Source organism: Erithacus rubecula, assembly GCF_903797595.1.
Source record: "Erithacus rubecula genome assembly, chromosome: 6".
Lineage (NCBI taxonomy): Eukaryota > Metazoa > Chordata > Aves > Passeriformes > Muscicapidae > Erithacus > Erithacus rubecula.
This window is the reverse complement of record NC_136688.1, coordinates 31,473,423-31,489,087: the sequence shown is the minus strand read 5'-3', so window position 1 is coordinate 31,489,087 and position 15,665 is coordinate 31,473,423. Positions and strand designations below refer to the sequence as shown.

The 15,665-nt window shown below is 47.1% G+C and overlaps 1 protein-coding gene and 1 long non-coding RNA gene across 16 annotated transcripts in view; both read right to left on the bottom strand.

Annotated features, from left to right (window-relative positions):
* Positions 1 to 237: 237 nt before the first annotated feature.
* On the bottom strand, positions 238 to 14,985 carry LOC306803530. 2 transcript variants are annotated; one of them, XR_013774640.1, is made up of 4 exons: positions 14,021 to 14,985; positions 13,251 to 13,438; positions 4,528 to 4,688; positions 238 to 2,839 (listed from the first exon to the last, which is right to left on the bottom strand). It is a non-coding gene; the product is annotated as an uncharacterized lncRNA (long non-coding RNA). The 2 variants fall into 2 exon arrangements; XR_013774639.1 differs by having other exon boundaries at positions 13,251 to 14,985.
* A 356-nt stretch (positions 14,986 to 15,341) lies between these two features.
* The window catches only part of MEIS2 (Meis homeobox 2), a 171,775-nt gene continuing 171,451 nt past the window's right edge, over positions 15,342 to 15,665 (bottom strand). For all 14 annotated transcript variants that reach the window (XR_013774603.1, XM_079308676.1, XM_079308688.1 and 11 more), the window contains one exon: positions 15,342 to 15,665. This exon is cut by the window's right edge and continues 1,130 nt beyond it. The gene's annotated coding sequence lies outside the window, so the exon portion shown is untranslated.

Here is a 15,665-nt window from a genome sequence, read left to right as displayed (position 1 = left end):
TCCCTTCAACAGAATGAAGGAAAAGCTAAAGATAATAATGAATAAGAAAGTAGCTTCTTCTGCCAGACCCATCAAGTTAAATGGCTCTTTGTATTGTTCAAAATGTGTATAATATTGTGTTCTGTGGCAGAGGGTAAAGAGAGAGAACTTCCAGTGATGTTTTGATTAAACAACAAATAAAAATAATATTTTGACAGAGAGATCTCACCCTATTAAAAAAATAAAAAAGCATTTCCCTCATTTCTCTGACTCAAACAGAAATCTCTACTGAGGTTACACATGGAGCCTCACAGTAATACTTAAAGGAAATGTGCCATTTGCAACAGAACATGCAGAATGACTAAGGACCATAAGTGCTTGGCATCAGTTGAGCTTAGTTCTAAACACCTATGATAGACATTTTTGGAATATGCTTCCTGAAAGTAATATCAGGGACTTACTTCAGCAGTAGCTTGCACATGCTGATAGGTTGAATTGGTGCTCATATACCAATACAAAAAAGGATTAGCTTCTGTTAACATGCAAAGTTGGGGGGGGTTATTATTTATGCCAGTATTGGAATTTATTTGCCCTCCTGATAAAATGTTTACCTCACTCTGCCTCATTAATATTAACCTCACAGATCAACAGATCTTCATATCGACAGAATAGGGAAGTCAATATCACCTTATTATTATTTAATAAGTATTTCATTGTCAGTAACTGAGTGAGAACAAACATCTGTGCAGTATAATGGCATGCACTTTAATCTTGCAAGGTTACTGTCTTGCATGTTTGACAGAAGAAAGCCAACCCATAGCAAAAATCCTCCAGTAATATCAGTGTATAAAATGACAACATGCTGAAGGACATTTAAATTGAACAAAACATGTTTTTTTTAGTCCCAGTTTTGATATACAAATGTTGGATGTGTTTTACTGTGGCTTCTGACTATGATTGATAGGAGATGCATCAATTTCAAGGTTTGTGAATTTAAGTAAATTGTTGTCAGTGGTATCACTTCTTCTTTTTTGTATTTTTTTTCAAATTATCTCCTTACAGAGAATAGAGTATTACAAATTGAGACAGGATATACATAAAGCATCAATTTAGCTTGAATATCCACTTACAATAGTAAAAAGAAAATAGTTGTGATAAGAATGTGAGTACATCAGAGTTGTTCAGAAAACTCCAGAGTATTTAAAAAAAACACTGATCATGGTTTTTCTTCTAAATAGTTTTTGCTGCTTCTGTTTGGAAAATACATTGCTTGCCTCTCCTTTCAAAGGAAAAATATCATACTTATTAAAAAAAAATAATTAATAGTAGTAGTAGTAGATCTAAGCTACTTCTTTTATCTTTGTCCTCAGAATATAATTCCATTAATTATACATTATTAAAAAATACTCGTATACATTAGGGAAAAAAATAACTAAACTTGTATCAACTCTTTTCAGCCTGGGAGGAGTTTATTTACCCTTCTTTTCTTCATAGTAATACTTTATTTCACTAAAAAGCCCAAAAAAGCTTTCTTTAAAATTGTGCTTAAGCATCATACAGCAAATACTGCTATGGAAATCCAATGCTTTCAGAAATTAGCTGTGTCTGTGTATAAAGTAGTTTTCCCTAGGTTGCTTCTTATCAGATGATGTCTGACTCAGGATGTGAAATGCACAGATACTTTCTGTTGTTTTCCAACACATGGCCATGACTCGTTTCCATGTGTAAGTGTATTGTGTCTATGTATCTCCACCCCTGTCTATGTGCATAGAGCAATGTGTATGCTGTTTGTGTGTGGCTTTGGTTTTAACATCAGATTCTACAAGTGAATAAAGATAATATCTTCATTTTACTGTTCTCCAAAGGGGCAACGTGGAATGAATTCTGTAAATCTAACTATACATGTTGCTGATTAAAAGCTGATGGTAACAATTAATATACAAGGGGACAGACTAGTTTTTCTTCTAACATTTTTTTGAGAGAAAAAAATGAAAATTAGACAGAAAAGACCATTTCCAGATGTGACTGTATAGGGCTCGATTTGAAGCACTTTTGTTATCTCCTTAATAATGCACATAAGAGTGCTCATGTGAAATGTTTCTTAAAACTCCATCCTAGTAGATATTTGTGCTTATGAATTGATTCCTTATCCATATTTTATGGAAAAGTAGCTCAGCACTGGATTACAGCACATTATTTTCCAAACTCCTTATTAGACTCTGCATATCTCTCTTCTGTGCCTCCAGGCTTAAATTAAAAACAAACTTAAGAAAGATTTAAAGAGACAACATTCAGAAACTTATGTTTTTACAAAGCTTCTGAAAGTTCATAATTATTTTTGTCCCTAATAGGCCTGCCTTTGAAATAATTTGATAGCTAGGTTTGTAAATTCACTTGGAAAGATCTGGCATTCCATAGTCATTAAGGGGAGTATATATCACAAAAATGGTTTTGCATATAAATAATAGTATACAGGATTTGGCTTAAATTGTCTGCTTTCATTTGATTTTTTTTTTTTTTCTCTGAGATAATTTGGAGGAAAGCAGGAAGATCAAATTGAACACAATTTGGAAATGAAACTTGGATAATTGAGCTAAGTAGGTTGAACTTGCCAGTCACCTGTGACCTCTTCCTAGTGACACATCGTTTCAAACAGCTGAAATGAGAGGGCCTGCATCGAATTGCACAAAATAAACACAACGAGTGGAGTTTCAGGCTGGACCCATGTCATCCCTCGTAGTCTGCTCCATTTTTACTGAAGATGGAGGACTCGGGCACCACTGCCTCGGGAAGGTGTTTGGCCACCGGATTGCTCAGGGAACCTGGTGCAAGGTAGTGGGGGAGCAGAGCAGCACGGGACCTGTAAGAGGTGAGAAATTGGAGCTTCCCAAGTAAACGAGCTCACCCGTGGTAAGATCTCCTTTATACACCGCTGCAACTGAAAGTTTGCGATCGTCCCTGTGTGGGAACCTAATATTTGGCTGCTCATTTTGAAGCGATTATTCAAAACACCTTGGCAGCTGAACCCTCCCTGCTTTCAGGATAATTATTTCTAATCGTGATTGGCAATAATAGTAATTGCCATATTCAGCCAGCACCCAGCTGTAACGATTTTTCTTTACTATTATTATTTGGGTTAACAATCGCCACTGACAACAATGTCTCCCGACCCTCTTCTCCCTCCCTCAAACACACAGGGAAATGAGTACCAGTGCTCTCAGCAGCCGTCGGGTGGCCGCTTCCCCCTGCCCGCGGGCTCGGTGGGGACAGGGGGCGAGCAGGGGGTGGCAGTGCGGTGATGGGGCCGGGTCCCTGCCGGGGGCTGCTGTGGAGGATCGGGGGCACCCGGGCTGCCCAACACCAGCCCCGGCCTCCCCCGCTCCGACAGAACATGGGCTGCAGCCGCGGCTGAAACGAGCCTCTTAATAAACCTCCGGGTCGATGATGCATCGCTCGCCAGTGAATCTTCGCGGGTTTATTTATTTTAACTAAATCGCCCAAATGGATCGCAGCTCTGTGTTGACTCTGGCGAGAGGCGAGGCGGGGAGCCGGGGGGGCTGACAGGTCGCCCGGGGGTTGCGGCTTTCTGTGCGTGCAGGCACTCTGAGCTGCCCGCCGCCCCCTCCGGGAAAGGCTCCTCCGCCCCCCTCCCCTTCCTCCTCTTCCTCCTCCTCCTCCCCAGCCCGGCCGCAGCGCCCTTGTAAGGCAGAGCGGAGCGCGGGCAGCGGCCAGAGCGGAGCGGGCACCCCCGGCTGGCCGCGGGAAAGGCGGGGGGCAGGGAGGGAAGGGCACAAGATAAGTGATTCAAACAGGGCAAAAGCCGGCCCGTTAGACGCTTCCTCAAGGTGACGGTCACTAGAGAGAGGTGAGGGTCAGAGCTGTCACCGGCCCAGGGAGGCGAGAGGTTCCCGGGGGGATCTCACTGCGCCAGGGACAGCCGGGCAGGGACAGCCACCCTCTTGGCCCAGCGCTTCTCCTGCTGCCCGCTGAACTTCACAGCGTTTCTCGTGCTATTCACGCTCGCATCACAGTGGAAGTTCGGGCCGGGGCTGTGCGGGAGGCTGGCGGTATCCCCCGAGCCCGCTGTGCCCGCGGCCACCGCGCCCGGCGTGCCCGGAGCCGCGCTCGCCCGCCGAGCGCCCCGAGCCTTCGGGTGCCCGGCAGGTAAACACGGTCAACTCGGCGGGGATAAAAGCAGCCTCTGGGTTTTAAAACCACACGCGGAAGTTACAGACAGACCAGCGTCAGCAGGAGCGCTGCCACCGGCCTTCCCCGATGGGCGCCGTGCCGGCTCTTTGTCCCCCCCGGGGCATCCCCGCGGGCTCGGCGCGGTCCCGGCGGAGCACAGCCCCTGCCCGAGCAGCCGAGCCCCGCCGGGAGCGGGGAGGCCGCGGTGGGGCCGCTGTCGGTGCGTGCGGGCCGGGCGGGACGGGACGGGACCGGCGCCGCGCACCGCTGCCAGCCCCCGCCTCGGGAGCGCTGCTCCCTGACGTCAGATGTTTGCTTAGGCTTTTGTTCAGTCAAAAATAGTTCCACGCAGCAGCTTACCTGCCGTGGGTGGCGGCTGACCGTGGGCTGCGCCGGGGAAGCGTTTTCTGGAAGAATCAATTATTCCCTTCGCCCTCGGATCTTTGATCTCCGCACGCAAATTAATTATAGTAGTATGCAGGAAACTGGCTCACAGTCCTCTAAACCCAGCATTTTGCTGCCTGAAACACATGAAAAGGGAAAGTTTCTTTGCAGTCTAGCTGTAACAGAGCTACGTTACCGAGGCTAGATATTTCGTGCTGCGACCCATTGAATTGTATGCACTCTCAAATATTAACATCCCTCCACTAGCCTCTCTTTTTTTTTTTTTTTTATTTTTTTTTTGCCTTTCCGTCTCACTCATGGCCGTTGCGGTGTTGTATTTGCAATTGCATATTATCCTGGTAAAATAATTGCTTTATAGCAGATTACGTGCGGCAGACATTTATTCTTCTTCTCCTGGTCCTATGGAGTTATTAGAAAGTAATGGGTGCCAAGACAATCAAGGAATATTTCCTAATTAAAGAGGAAAAATGGAACTGTCACCATTTTCCACTGTTTGTGAGGCAATTCATGTACTCAGATCACACACACTTGTACATCACAAACACAGGCGTAGGTACTGTATGTCTGTAGTGCATATGCACCCACGTACACACACCCCTCTCACGCAGTTAGTTCCTATTTCTTACAAAGGTTAAAGAATAACTTGAAATCGAAGACAAATGAATTGACAGGAAAATGTATCACTTTTTTTCCGCTTTAATTTCTTCCCACATTATAATGAATCTCTGAGCCTTTAGCTAGGTGGGCAATTAACCACCCAGTGCCCGCTGCCCTGTAACAATCAACCCGCAGTATAGTTTATGGGGCTGAAGTTTTTTAACAGCTCCATATCCTTATTTTATTATTGTGTACATGTGGGGTATGTAATATCCCACACGTGCAGATCTATGGGATCCATACAGCGGATGTATAATTTTATAGTTTATCTTAGCCCAACTGCTCCTGGGTGACAAATCTGTCTGTCGCAGAGAGCACCGTCCTCATTTCAATACTATTTCGTTCTGGGAGCGCGCACGGTAATTCTTTACATCGAAATTGCTTCCCCTCTGGTTCCTATATTTTAATTTAGTAAAGGACTGATTAGCTGTGGCTTTAAAAGGGCCAGGTCTGCGCTGGCTAACAGCGTCACCTCTCACCTCTCCGCAGCCCCGGGCTGGGGTCACTGCGGGGCCGCGGCGGGGGAGTTGGCAGCGCCGCTCCGCTCCGCTCCGCTCCCCCCGCGTTACCTGCGCGCCCCTCTCCGCGCCCGCGCCGCCGCCGAGCTGCCCCGGCTGCAAAGCCCCGTCCCCCCGCTGAACGGGGAGAGCAGCCCGCCCGCCTCTGCCTCTGCTGCACCGCTGCTGCCGTGAATCACCGCGCAAAGAACGGGAAGATGCAGCTCTGCTAGGCGAAAATAATTGTTTGGTTTATTTTGATTCTCAACGATCTGGTCTAATGGCAACCTTTCCTCTGACTTCCAGGAATAGGAGGAGGAGGGCCCGCCGGGTTGCATCGTCCTCTTTAAAGCCTTCGTGTAAACTTCCACATTTTGAAATAATAACTTCAAAAACCTGTATTTGATTGTATTAAGGCGTGTGCCCATCTCACGTCGATTGGTGGATCCATTGAAGGTGTAAAGATCCGTTGATAACATGCAGGTCGAGTGTCCCTAAATCAGCAGATTCTCCCTTCTCTGACAAATCCTGGAATTAGTTTAACAAGGGGAAAATATTATTTTTCACCTGCAAAAGCATTATTCAAAAAGGCACGATATTCATACTACAATAGACTACAATAAAAATCAGAATCCTTTCTGGAAAGGTTTTGCACTGAGCAAAATCGAGTATGTCGGATCCTCATGAAACTATACTATAGACTTTATTCTGACGATTACTGGAAAATACTCAATACATAAAAAATACGAGCAAGAAAGTGTCGAAAATATTTTTTCTCCCTATGGACAGTGAAAGGTGCAAGTACATTTTAAATACTTTTGTTGTTTATCAAACGATAGATGTAGCTAAAGCCAAATACCGAATATTTAGGAAACCACAAATAATTTTAAGAAGTCACCTATTTTTTTTTCTTTTTCTTTTTCCTTCTCTTTCTTTTTTTTTTTTTTTTTTTTTTTTTTTTTTTCCTCTCTCTCTCTGAGTGTAGCGGTGCATTTACAGAACTGGTACAGAGTCATCACTTTGTTTATTTTTCTAACGTCTACCCAAATTCCAGCAATCCACAGAGCAGTAACAGCTTTTTCCATGTGTTTATCATCGAGGTTGCAACAGGATTCGCCTCAATTGTTCTGCCTTTCTCGTGTTTTCCTTTCTTCCCTTTTCTGCATTTCCCAGATACATTCGCTTTTGTTGCAAAAATAAACAGCGGAGTTTTTAACAGCAATTTGAGATGATAATGGTTACTGATCCCATTCTTTCCATCATAATCTTCAAGTGGTTTAAGATTAATGATAGGAGGTGTTTTAGCAAGGAGTGTGGGTTTTCTTCTCCAAAGACCATCGCTATGATAATTTACTTAAGATGTTGACAAGACTGTCAGTAAGGCTAATTTTTTATTAAGCTGCGCTGTAGCAACTGTAGTAAGCATTTGTTGTTATTTAAGCACATTGTGTTTTTGAATGCCGGCTATAAATATTGTTATTTGGTCTCTGCCTGATGGATTTGCAACAGAGATGATTCCCCTTGCCTTTGTTTCAAGAAAGGTGTCTTCTGGTATTCTGATAAATATTCTCTCCCACCCTCCCCCATCCCCTTTCACGCATATTTTTAAAAGAAAATAGATTTGAGCAACTACTCTCTCGGTCCAGCAATGTCTTCTGCACAGCATTGTTTTGGCTGGACTCTGTCTAGGCACATCCCTGAAGGAACGGGACAAGATGCAGGTTTGACGGCTGGGTTTGTGCTATTTCTTTTTTTTAATTGGAAAAAATAATCTTTTAAACAGTAAATATGTAACTGTGGTACCGCAGGGTAGGGAGAGGCTGGGGTGCCTCCTTAAGCGAGGGCAGTTTTAGGCTGCTCCGAGCCGAGTTCTGCCTTGTCCGACCCCCGGCGCTGCCCGGCCGGAGCGGCTCCCGCGGCAGGCCGGAGCCAGGGCAGCGCTCCCCGGGCAGCGCTCCCCGCCGGGCCGCGCTGCCCGCACGCTGCCCGCACGCTGCCCGCACGCTGCCCGCACGCTGCCCGCACGCTGCCCGCTGCTCCCGGGGCAGCGGCAGCACAGCCCCTCCCGGGGAGCGCTCGGGTGGGAGAGCCGGGCTGGCACGCGTGGGTGCGCGCAGGGCGGCGGAGGCGGGCGCGAAGCAGCCCTCTCCATTAGAGAGGAAAAGTCTGGGGTGAAACCGTAACAGAGCAGTGATTTTACCCTCCTGTTGTGCTTTCAATAAACACGAAGCCGTGGCCTTGCTTAGAAATCACGGGGGCCCTGTGACACCCGTTGGGCAGTGCTTTATTGCCTTTTTCCTCCGCGCCTGCGGCCAGGGGCGCAGAGGGGCCACGCGGGCACCCAAACTCGGGTGGCGGCCCCTGAGCACCCCCACGGAACAGCCGGGCCCGGGGGCGGCCACGGACGCGCAGGGTGAACGGAGGGGCTACAAAAGCGCCTGCCCCCCTCTCCGCTAGCGGCAGTACGGAAAGGAAAAGGGCAGCGTCGTAAACAGTTTATGGTACGATCCCCCGCGGCAGAAAGGGCCGTGAGGGGCAAGGGGCACCCTCTGTCCGTTCCTTGCCCCGGCGCGCAGGGGAGCGCGCAGGGGAGCGCGGGCGGAGCGCGGGCGGAGCGCGCCTCCGCGGGGCGCCGGGCGCGGGCAGCAGGGGGCGCTCCGAGGTTGCGCCTGGCAGCCCGCGCTGCCGCGCCGCGCGCCCGCACACGGACACGCACATGGACACACACGGACACACGGACACACGGACACACACGGACACACACGGACACACAGGGACACACGGACATGGGACACACGGTCAGGCACGGACATGGGGCACACGGACACACACATGGACATACATGGGACTCACGGACAGGCACACGGGACACACGGACACGCACATGGGACACGAGCGGACACGGGTGCACACACACGCACACACACACGCACACACACACGCACACACACACACGCAGCACACACGCACACGCCCGGGGACAGCGGTAGCACCGCGCGGGTGTTCCCGCGCCGCTCTCCGTGCGTGTGCGTGCGCGTACCGTACATTACGCAACTTATTAAACACGACGATGAATTGTCAACATTTTTTTCGCATGTTAGTTCCGCTGATCCGGGCAGGATTTATTTTCAGGTCTCGGGTCCCGGAGCTATAATGCGTGATTTCTTTGCCTTAAATAAAATTGGTCAAATGTTGACAACCTTTAAGCCAATCTAACACTCAAGATTACTGATGGGAAACTAATGAGAAAATATCAGATCGTCCGGCCTGGGGGCTCCTAATTAAATCTTAGCTGATTGAAAAATAAAAGCGGGTTCGGGGGCGTGGGGGAGGAGGGAAGAAGCTCCGGGCTGAACTTTAGCTCTCATTTTACGTGATATTTCCCCAGCCCATCTCTCCCTCTGTGCTTTCCCCCTCCCTCCTGCTGTAAAAACTCTAATATTATTTCGCTGGTTATTTCGAGAGATCCGAATGCGGCTATCATTCCTTGCCCGGTAAACATTAAGGCCTTTAAGCAACGTGATTTAACTAATTAGAAAATTTACATCATTAAGTCTCAGGGAGAGAAAAAAGGAGAAACAAATCTGTCAGTCATTTTAAAAGAGACAGGCCCTATTGAAGTGTGAAGAAATCGGCTCTAATTCAAAAAGGCAATCGGGCAGAAAAAGCCCTCAACATTACCCTGCTAGTTATTAATCAGAAGGGGCTTCCCCCTCTTTCCTTCTCTGTAATGGCAAGAGCTGAAGCACATCGTTAGTTTCTCCTAAAGCTACTGCACAGTTTCCATTCAGCTTTTTTGCCACTCGTCCATGTCCCATATTAATAGCGAATATTTGTCCATTCAAGGCTCATAGATTTGAAAATGTTTCCGAATTGGAGAGCCGCAGCCGCAGAGGGGAAAAATGTACTAAAAATTAAAATAAAATAAAAAAAAAGACAAAAACAAAAGCAAAAAACCCTCACGAACTCCTCACTTCCACTTAGCCAAATACAAGGGCTGCACTGCTCCGTTCCCCCATTAACGGGAGGTCCTAGAGCAAATCTACTTGGTGAGAACACGGTTATGGCTTTGTCTTTCTCCCCTGCCCTGCATTTCCAAACAGACACAAGCTTGAGAGTAGAAAGCATCCGTCGTCGTCCGCTTCTTTCTTTTTCTTTTTTTTTTTTTTTTTTTTTTTTTTTTTTTTTTTCCCCTAAGGACCGGCTGTGTTTAATGCCACGCACCAGGCTCAAGCAGAACAATACAAACTTGAGTGAAAATCAGAGCGATCGGGTTACTGATGCCGGGTCCCTCACCAAGCGGTGCGGGACGCTGCTGGCCAGCGCGGCGAGCGGGAGGGCGAGCTGGCTGCCCCGCTTTGGGGAGCGCAGCTGGGGTGGTGGCACAGGGAGCTCGGCACGGGCTGGGGGCAGAAATGAAGCAGCTCGGTACAAACCACACAGAGGGTTGGTTACATCTCTCTCTCGCTTTCTCTTGTCTCCTCTTTCAAACGCGCTCTCTAATCCCCCCCTTCCAACTGTTCACAGTGGACTATAGTATAAATAATAAATACACTCCACTCTGCGTTTTCTCTCTCCCAATCTCTAAGAATCTGACAGTCGCTTTAATCAAAGGAGTTTGCACTGGTTCTAAAGGAGTTTGCACTGGTTCTTCATGGAGGTAATTTAAGGAATTTTAAACACGCTTCGGACAAAACTAGGCGATAGGGGCCTATTTCTGATCTCACGGCCGGGGGACGATCTCTCCTGCGGCTCGGGGAATTAACCCCGTGTAAATGTGTTCAACATCAGCCTCCTGGTGGGGATTTTACTTGACAGTAGCCTGTGAAGAAACAATATTTTGGCAAGGAAAAAAAAAAAAAAAAGAAAAGAAAAGTGTCTCTGCCAGCCCTATTCCGACTTCCATTCATTTACGTCCCAGGGCTAACTTGTAGTCACCTCTGTAGGCAGATGCTCACAGAAATGTAAGGACCAGACACGCTTCTTTCCTAGCGCTGGGTCTGCGGAACGGGAGCCCTTGCGCAGCTCGCTGTCCCCAGGGGAGCCCCGGCCGGCCCCGCTCAGCACCCCCGGCCCCTCCGGGAGGGAGAACGACCCGAGCCAAACACGTGCTCCGAAACTGGAGCGTTTCCCCGTTCCCAGCAAAACCAGCTGAAAACCCGCCCTTGCGCCCGGTGGGAGAGCGGCAAGGCAGAGCTCCCTGCCACAGCCAGCGGAGCTGATGGCAGCACGAAATGGAGAGGGGAGGGCAGGAGGAAGAGCCTGCGCTCCCCCGCCCCTTCGCACCGGTTTGTCTTGCAGTTATTCAAAATGATTGAGTTTTCTGAAGAAGGCCCTTTAGAGAGAAAACAAAACCAGCAACAACCTCTTCCGCCAAAACCAACATGAATATCAACCTGTCCACTGGCAGGGCTTCGGAGCTTAGAGGCATTATAGTAAAATTTACGGCGTCCTTAACAAGTCCCAATAAAAGCATTAAAATTCCCTTTAATTGAGAAAACATTGATTTTTAACTCTGGAAAGAACGAACCCGTAATTTAATTGCAAGCTTTCACCGACAGAGCAGCATCTCAGGGAGGCCACATTCCATCTTTAATAGAGCCACTTTATGAAGTGATAAAACCAAAGAAAACCTGACAAACAGAGACAGTTGAAATTGCGCAAGAAAGTTATTTGCCTTCCCTTTCCCTCTTCGCAGCTCTAAACTATCCCGCTCTTCCCTCCCCCTCCAATCCCCGTCCTCCGATCAGAAAACACAACTGTAAAAGCAAAGGATTTAGGGTCTAGGGAAGAAGCAGTAGTTAATATTTTAAATAACGATTTGCTTTTACTAGGCACGGGGTGATGCCAAGAGGTTTAAGGGAACATTTTCACAAAATGGTAGCCTCTTCTGAAAAGGAAACTAATCGGATAAAACTTCCTTGCTTTCCCTTGTTCGTTACAAAAATAATTGCTGAAGAGAAGGAAAGGGAAATCCCACCCTCCCTTTCTATCTTATTTCTGTATCGGTTTTTGGTATTATAGAAGAGTAAAGAAGTTTTTGTTTGGTGGTTTTTCATTGATCAGTCACTCTGAGCTAATGTAATTATCCTCATCAATAGAAGGCTGCAGAGAGAATCATTATGTGGGTGACATTGATAAATGATCACCCAAGAGCTGCCTTTTCTCTTGGGCACCCCCACATATGACCCTCCCACATACACAAGGTAGCCATAGAAACACCTTGAGATCCTCAAACACTGCTGCAAATACAGAGAATACAGAGAAAGCGAGAGAAATCCAACTTCACACACTTTCTGCCCCTGCTGAAGCCTCCTCCCCTCTGCACGCCGCCACCGAGCCGGGCTCCGCTGTCCTGCCCCACGGGCGAGCAGCCCGGTCCCGGCCCCGCGCCCTCTCACGGCACCATATCCTGCATTTGGGGGGAGGGGGTGTCTTATGGAGTTTGCTTCTGGGCTTTTTAAATATTTTTTTTCTTTCTTTCTTCCCCTGGAAGAGTTAGGCGATGAGGTTGCACGCACCGCACGTATTGTACACGCATTGCGGGACCCCCTGGTTTTAATGGCGCTCGTGGAGATGCACACCAAAGATATTCACCCTGTACCAGTAATGCGGCCCCTGGAAAGTGGTTAAACACTAATTATTAGCAGAGATTTTTTAGTCACAGGCCTATACGGGAAGACTGTGTATTTCTGACTGAGCCAAAGGATTTTTTTTTTCTCCAGCTGCAGACCCTCCCTTTTTTGTAAGCAAGTTCTAAAATATTGAGAGCAGTAATTGATTCATAATGATCCATAAATCGATGGAAGGAGTGGGGTGAAGGTGTTTATTTATTTTTTTATTCCTAAAGCTGCAAGTAAAGTAGCTTTGACACCGTGTGGGGATGAAGGGGAGGAGTTGTTTAGCCGCGCGGGGTCATCCATCATCACTGTCGCAGAGACTCTGCCCAGAGGAGCAACCTCCCTTCTGTCTGTCTCTTTCTCGCCACCAAAACTATTAATATTAAAATCTGCCTGCAAACCTTGCCCCCAGCCGCCCCTCATCCCACCCGGTCCTGCCCAGCCCGGCTCGCTCCCGCGCAGCGCCAGCGGGTTTGATTTTTCCCCAAGCGCTGTTAGGAGAGTTAAAAGGGCGGCCGCGTTTCCTCTCGGCTGAGCCCAGGGATGTGGCAGGGGAGACGTGGGGCGCAGCCATCGCTCGGCGCAGCAGAGCCCTCTCCTCCGCTCCGCGCAGCGCGGGGACGCGGTGGTGCCCGCGGAAAAGATTCGGGCGTTTGCCGGGCTCCATGGTTTGTTTTTTTTTTTCCTAGCACACGCATCAGGCGTACAGTGGGGCTAGTGGCCCCGCATCGACCCCCGCAAAGGCGCCGCCGGCAGACCCTCGGTCCCTTCGGGAAGCCTGGAGAGCCGCTGGAGCGATGAGCAAAACCTACAAGGGAGAGCGGGTCCAGCCCGTGCCCCCGCCGCACCCCTGCCCCCGCCCGGCCCGGCCCGGCCCCTCCCGGCCCCCCCGACCCTCGCAAACCTGGTCTGGGGCAATTGTCTCTCCCTCGCTCTGTCTGCGGCTATGAGTGAAAGGTGGGGAGCGCCCGGCTCCCCCCGGCATCTCCTCTTCGGCCCTGCGGTGCCCGCTCGCCGCGACGGGCAGGGCTCGGGCGGCAGCGCTGCCGGAGGTGCGCTCCCCTCCTCTCTTCGCCTTAAAGGCAGCAAAATCTGGAAGAAAAATCCCTCATTTATGGTGACTACAACTCCCAACGCAGACCCGCTCGGCGAAATGGAAATTTGGGATTATAAACATGTGTGTATGTAAACAAAAGGTGTTTCTTCTGTTACCCTTCGTTTCCCACAGCATAAGCAATTTTTATTCAGACTCGAGTATTTTCTTTAACACTATACCGCTGTCAAAACATTATTCCCGTTTTGTTTGCTTTTGACAGCTGAGCAGTTCTTAAAAATACCAAAATCGGAACCTTCCACGCTAAACAGAAAATCTCAGACGGAGAAATCTCTGCACGATATTGTACCTTGGATTTCATCAAGACATCTCATGGAAAGCACAGACCAAAAGGGGGAGGAAAAAGAAAGAAAATAAAAGACAACACAGCAATGCACATACTTCGTTCATTACAAAAACAAATTATCTACTCTGGCAAAATTCTCCCCTGTCCTTCTACCAATGTGATTTCTGACATTTCTCCTCAAATTCTAGAGAAAAGATCTGCAAGGAAATAAAATACTGCTTTAAAAAAAGAAATAATAGCCTCCCCTTTAAAGTACTAGCACAAATAATCTTGCCTTCTTAAATTCTGCATCCACAAAAATCAGAGAATTTGGAAATGGGCACTCAGGCTGTGGTCTTCTTATGCGACTGAAGGGTTGATGTGATTTTAACCAGGACAGAGAGCATCAAAGCTGAGCAGGGAATTATAATCTAAATTTCATACGAAAGCCTTATAAGAGACGCCCACAAAGCAGGGTTCGATTGCTAAATAAATCCTCACACCCATTCCACTGGCATCCTCCCTTCTGTCGCCAGCAGCGTGGGTCCATTTACTCAGCTCAGAAATTAAACATTAACTATGAGGCTGAGCCTCTATCTACATTCCAAGGGTAAAAGTTGTCACTCAAAGTTTTTAAAAATACCCTGGCCAGTAGGAACGATGAGAAGGAAGGAGGAGAAGGGTTACAAATTTACAGATGTTGAAGTTGGAAATTTTTGTTTCCTAGAAAGTTGAGCTAATTACAAGTCCTTTCCCACTCCCCTCCTCCCAGGAATAAAGGCAGAGCTTTCCTCTGTCCTCTTCTTTGGGCCCCATTCCGCTCTTGCTGACTTAACAGTGCTACTGAGGAAGGTGAGAGGCTGCTTTTTCTAATATTGCTCATTGCTCTTCCTAGTTCAAACTCTCCTTTAGTTGCTTCAAAATGCCAGAAGCTTTTGTTTAAGAAAAAGCCAAACCTTTAACCATGATTCTACTCCAGCTATTTGTATACAAAATGTCAAATCAACATTCTTCATCAGTCATTAGCTGATGGTTTGTTGTTTTGGTTTGGATTTTTTCCCCCTGAAACAGCTGAAGACAACAAAAGGAGTAAAACCATCTCAAAAGCTAGCTTATGCAATTCTCACACAGGAAAAATCCCCATTGGAGTAAAACCTTATTTTCTCTTCCTAAAACTTCTAAACCTACTCCTGCAATAAAGCCATTCTTTGCCTCTGAGCTAAATACCTGGAGTTAAGGTCTGTTGTGGTTATGGATGTACACACACGTACATGTGCACACACGGCATTGGTCACCCCATGTCTGGGCCACCACAACTTAAGCTCAGCTTCTATGCTATTAGCAGGCAGTGCAACTATTAGACACACCTCTGAAATGCAAGCTGGTGAGACAATATTTCAAATTTTGTTTAATCTGGCAAAAATCTAATATCAGTAATCAGCAGAAATATATAACCTCAGATGGAGTTTCATTCAGTTATTCTATTAATGTGATGACAAGCTTGTTTCTGATTTTTCCAGCCTTTCTTCTCAATGCTGGTAACAAATACGTTTGGGATATCTCTCATGATAACCTCAGACTCTCCTAAACATGATTAAAAACACAAAAGCCTAGCAAAAAATCAAAAATGAAATATTTATTACCGCATTTTGTGACTTAACACCTTTTTTTTTTTCTTTTTAAAACATAACGTCACAGTCCTCATACAAGTATTTTAATGTAAATTTTGACAAAGCTTAAAGGTAACAGCATTTTCTTCTAGTGAGGAACACGTGCTGAGAAAGGAAGAATTCATGGACATACAATACCAATTCCACAGCAGATCTGATACTAGCAAAAACATTCTTTTTTTTTTTTCAATTGAGGTAAACACATAGAATATCTAACATGAAACAATTAATAGACCGAACTCTGTACGAAGTTTGTTACAGTATTCTCTT